Source organism: Accipiter gentilis, chromosome 3 (genome assembly GCF_929443795.1).
Source record: "Accipiter gentilis chromosome 3, bAccGen1.1, whole genome shotgun sequence".
Lineage (NCBI taxonomy): Eukaryota > Metazoa > Chordata > Aves > Accipitriformes > Accipitridae > Astur > Astur gentilis.
In genome coordinates this window covers 23,647,407-23,653,406 of record NC_064882.1, presented here as the reverse complement: position 1 = coordinate 23,653,406, position 6,000 = coordinate 23,647,407, and positions in this window count along the sequence as shown.

The following is a 6,000-nucleotide window of genomic DNA, read 5'->3' as shown; positions in this document are numbered from 1 at the left end:
AAAATCATTTTACAGAAGCAATGACCCAAATGACAGATTTTATTTGGGGATAAAAATGATTTCAAATTAAAATTCACCCTTGGATGATGATAGTTGTCTTCATGATTCTTCAGCGAATGTTTTTACATTCAGGCTGCCTAAGGGCCTTCATAACGCTTCAGAGCACAGCACTGTACAACTGTGGCACAGTAATGGTTGCAAAACATGTCTATGATGGCATTTGGTAATAAGGTACTCCATGCTCCATCAACTTACAGAAATCAGTATTAGCGACAGTAGACTAGAGACACAAATCCACTGCCATCATTTCTGTGGCAGAACAACCATATTCATGCAGAGAAACTCCCTTTCGCTCTCAGTGCTTGTCTCCAAGATTAAGTACTTTGTTCTGGACTTGGAGCAGGTGGAGAGCTTCCTTTTCCCCCAGCATAGCTGCAATAGCAATTCAGAAGCCAGATGAAAAATGATGGCATATACTAAATAAGACTTTAAAAAGTGACAGCTGCTTTTTTCAGAACCCCCGCAGGTAAAACAAAGCTTAGCAAGTTTGGGTTTTTTCCTTTCTTAGCACTAAGAAGACAAATTAATGTTGCTATTATAATCCCACTCCCCTGGGCCTTCATATGTCTAAAATAAACTTGCCATGTCAATAAATCCCATAAAATCACATTAACAATGTAGTGTAAATGGCTTCATTTTCTATTAGCACAAACACATCAGAGTACCAATTTTATTTTCCATGTAATGTGCACAAATACACACACGCACACATGTATAATCAGATTGTTAAGCTTTATTCATCAGCAACCTTGCAGCATTAATATTTTGACTCATCTATTTGAAATTCACTGGCCACATGTGCAGCAGGTGTAGTTCACTTAGAAGAAGAAAACACTCATAAAATGCTGCACAGCAGATGGCCCTCTCTTAACTCTGCTGCAGACACGTACGTACTCACTAGGCTCAGCCTCTCCCTAATTGCTGTTTCAGACACGATTCCAAGATCACTTGCCATAACAATCTATGCAAAAGCAGTAGCACAGAAACTTGGACAGACTCGCAGAGAAACATCTCAGCCTTCTTTCCCTCCTCCTCCTTTACTGTCTGGTTTGTATTCGGATTGCATTTCCTCAGAGGGAGTGCAATGTGTATCTTTTTGCTGCCATAAGCAACTTCTAGACCCAGAAGCTTTTAAGTCCATCTCAAATGTTCTCACCATATGGAACTTTACCATGCTTGTCACCACTAACAGTATATATAAAGACTAACGCCCCTCCTTACTGTCCTAGGAGAAGTGTCTGTCAGGGAGCAGCAGGGGGATCCCACCGCCCCCCCAGGATGGGAGGGAGCAGAGCAGGTGGACGGGAAAGGAAAGGTGAAGTCAGATGGGGAACTGGGGAGAAGGGGAGCTCAAAACAGCTATGCAAAGTCATGATCCCTAGAAAACACAGGGACAGATGAGCTAAGAGTGAGGGGTTGGCCAAACAGATGAGGACAGGGCGGAGGGAAGACACTGAGATTGCACAAAAAGAATGCAATGGGAGACTAGGACCAGTAGCTAAGAGGGAAAAAATAGGTGGTGGGCAGTGGAAAGAGACGGATGCATTGGACTATAATCTGGGAAAAAGATAAAAGGACTGAGTAAGACAAGCTGAATGGGATAAAGAAATGGAGAGTGAAGTACGGTGAAGTCCCTAGGGAAGCAGAATAAGCATGTGGGAAGACTGTGATGGTGGGCTGAGGAGGGAAATTACGGCTTACTGAGTAAGTTAGAAACACACTGGAGCGTATTTTGCCTATTTTGTTGCAACTATGGATAACCTTTAAAGATGATGCAGAACTGTAAAACAAAGCAGATTGCTGATTTATTTTTAGCTGAGGTTAGGAAGTGCAGGAATAAGGCAAGGAATTACAGGAAAAGATGGTTTCATGGCTGAGAAAGTGAACATTGCTCCAGAGGAGGAGGGAATTACATTCCATCCTGGTTTCCGCCACAGATTCCCTAGGGTGCTTATTAAGTAATTTAAATCTTTCAGGGGTGGTCATTAATTTTAGGTTCTTCATTTTCTAGGCACCTGACTTGGAAGTCTTAAGGTTGAAACACAAAAACGCTGAACACTCTCAGCTACAACTGATAAAAATCATGTCTTGTACTTAGTATCTAATACCAGTTACTTTGAAACAAACACCGTCCTTGGTATCTCAGAGAGGGCATCTGAAATTAACAGATACTTCAGGTGTTAATTTTCCTGTGCTTCAGTGGAACAAGTATGCTTCAATAATGAAACTTTCTCTGGCTTGGGTGTTACTCAGATTTTGGAAGTGCTTATATGCTTATTAACTTGGGAAATAATATAGAAGACCTCAGGAGAAACAGACTGCTGCTGTCGTCTAACAGGGTCCAAACAGTGAGCTGCAAGTATGCCACCGAATGCACACTGACTAACAGTTGAATACTGTTCATTAACTGAACACCCCTCTTTTCTGCTCTGAGTTATGTCAAGGGATGGTAAAATAGAGTACTGGGTCAGTTAATTAAAGATTGCTATAATGTATATGCGCAACAGGGTAAAATTTAAAGCTATAAGGGCAAATTTGAATGACTAACTTGGAAATCTTACTGTTGCGTACTCCCTTTGTGAATTTAGCAATCCATACATCCTTGCGTGTCTTTTGAGAGTGTGTGTGTACATGTGTGTATGCACCTATCCTTGGGGAGCACATATCTATATGTATGTGTGCAAAAGAATACTAATTCTGTATGAAGAAACAGGTTTCTTTTAAGCTTCCGATAGAAACTAAGACAAAAATAATTTCCATGCCTTCATCATGTTATTTTAGCTGCAAAGAAGCTTTCAATCATGAGATAAAAATAGAGAAGTGGTGTAGCCACTTACAACATTTTAAGAGAAAAGGCTATGTTTGCCATGCTAGGTTTCAAAGAAAACAGAAAATTTCTAAAGAAGCTCAAAAAGAAGAAAAAAATAAATAATAAAAAAAACAACCATGCAGACCTCTTCCATTTCCAGACCATTGTCATTCCAGGCATTAAGGCAGATTCCTGGTGGTGTACTGTTTTAAGGATAAAGTAGAATACCTTGTGCCAACACCAGCTGGCAAGCAAGACTGGGACCTGGAGGTGAGAATGAAGTACCACTGTGCTTTACAAAGGTACAAACCTAACCAGCTTGGAAGTATTATCTTCCCTGTTTTCCTTGAACTATAAATTAAACTGTATATTGTATAGGTGCATAATTACATTGCTTGGCAGCTCATGAAAACCAGGATTGTTCTTACGCCTATCTGTTTGGAAATCTTATTCCAGGTTGGAGTACCCTCCTTAGCACATGTGAAAAGTCATGTGGTTTGAAGGCTTAACACATATTCCACTACTGTATATACAAAAGCCAACTTTTTTATTGTTAAGTTGCACAGAGAACATGGAGAAGTTGCCAGAATTTCATTACAGGCTCACCCACAGGAAAAATGTATTCCTGGACTAAAAAACACAAACACTCAAACTTGTCTTTGTTTTATGAGACCAAAGTTTAGCATCCTCTTCTGGATGTAGTAATGTAGGGGTTTCAGAGAAAGTATAAGAACATTCCAGTGGGCCAATGTGGGATAATATGCCTCCCATAAATCTCCTCTTAATGTGATGCAGTGATTGACTAAAGTTGCAAAGTCTAATGAAATGTAATATGCTTTCCAAATTCTTATTACTTATGATGAAACTGGATTGTCTTTTTTTTTTTTTTTTTTTTTTTTTTTTTTTTGTAATCCATATACATTTCCTACCTTGCTATTAAGGGTCTTGATGTGTAGTAAAGGCTGACCCACCAATGCTTTCAGTGTATGCCTTTGGATGACACAATAAACCTAACTGTGAACCTAGTACAAAGCAATAATGTCATCTCTCAGACCTTGCAGTCAGCTCACAAAACTCTGCTGCTCCAAGTAGCTCCTCTGAAGAGAAGTAGAGCAAAATGACTATCGTTGTGGACAAGTTCTCTGTTACAGCTTGTAACCATGTTGTCAGTGAGACTGAAGGCTACCATCGACTCTATTGGCAAAGCCTGATACAGCAACCTATTCACAGCATGGAAGAGATTCATCCCAGAAGCCTAGAGGTGTCAGAGCACAAGGAGTGAAGGGTGGGGCGGAGGGGAGCGGTAAGGAAGGAAACAAACATTTTTGGCACTCAAAACTGGGTGTGAAATGGAAGTCTACATCAAGTAGAGTTAACTGAGCCCTGAAATGGCTGTAGAAGGTCCTTATAGGAACCCAGTACCCATGTAAGATTTGCTAAGACGTCCCTTATTTCTTGCAGTCAGTTTCTTGACATAAATATAAATCAGTAAGCCTCGGCAGCCTGTCATTCCTGATTTGCAAGGATAATAATAACAGGAGGGGGTTTTTTAGTGAAGCATGAATTCTGTGAGCTCTCTAGTCTCAGCACATCTGCCCCTGCTCTTCTGCCAATCCAACCACCCCAGCAATAGTAATACAGCACTGTCAAGAAAAAGGAGCAGAGAAGGAGCACAGAAAGTTTCTCCCCTCAGTATCAGCAGCAGCAAGCTGAAGCAGAGACAAGAACAAATAGATGGGATGTTCAAACAACAGGACTGTGGCCATGGTTCCTGTGGTAAGGAGATTGCTCAGTCTCAGCACCCCAGCAGCTTGGGGAGAATGATGCCTGGGGAACACAACAAGTCCTCATTAAACAGGCAGAAACAGGCACAGAGTCACAGGGTCACTTTCTTGCTTAAAATGGGATTTTATTGCCTCCTTTCGTCTGTCGCTCTAGGCAACTGCCTGCTTTGCCTGCTCCTAAAACTGGGCCAACTTGCTAGGGAACTGCAAAAAAACACTCAAAATTAGTATTCAGTGAGAAGACATTAACTCCACACAGGACTCCTTTAGCTTCTGTGTGAAAGGGGAGATGCTGGTCAATTTGCTGACCCTTAAACTTTGATTTTTGACCTGATCTTAAATCTTTGCCTTCCCAAGTCCTGCAAATAGCTACCGTTTTGGAAAGAAGACAATAGGAAGGCTGAACATGCAGTCCCTGGCAGAACCAGGTTCTAAACACCTGAGGAGAACTGATGGGTATTTTAAGTACCTAGGTCATACTTCAGTGGGTATATTTTAGTGCAGGGCAAAATACTTTAAAGATATGAAAAAGAAAACCCTCAGCTATTATGACCCTGTCACATACGTGGTATAGGATTTCCAAAAGTGCTAACTACAGGTATGCCTGCAACAAAATTACTGAGTATGTCTCCACTGATTGCAGCGAGACTGAAATTAAACCACTACCAAGCACTTTTGCACACCCCACAACAAGTATTAAAGTATTAAAGCAGGTATGAACAAGAACAGAAATGTAGCTTGCAGACAGAATAAATTTGTTTCTCGTAGTTAACTTCATATCACAACACTGCCTATAGCGTATCACTGGTTACTTTCCAAGCTCTTCAGACAAGTAGAGCTGATCTATAATGCTCGTTTTTACACAAAACTCAACTAGGAATAACATGTCTCAGAAAGTTGTTTGTAAACTGCAAACCCTTATTCATGTTGGGTTTAAGACAAAGAACTTGGTACATTTTTTATTGCTCTCCATGGATTTGGATCAGGACTACTGAGCTATACTTCACACCTCCAGTGTCTTACGATTTCCTGTGGGACTGCTCAATAAGTAAAGCACTACTCTGTCTGAATTGCAGCAGGATCAGGCCATCAGGAACAACTTGGGTTTACTCACGTGTTTTACCAAGGGATGCATTCTGTAGCTTCATTTAAATATATCTGAACTTGGTGCAAATGAGGCCAGAATGATAACCCAAGAAACATTCAGATAAAAGGGAAAAATCTGTGTACTGAATACACGTCAGTAAAGATTCCCTCCCACTTTACTGATTTATGGTTTTTCAGGATCAAGCTACTAGCCATGTTTATATGAAGGCACTGCAGAATTACAGATCTGGTTTTATTCCT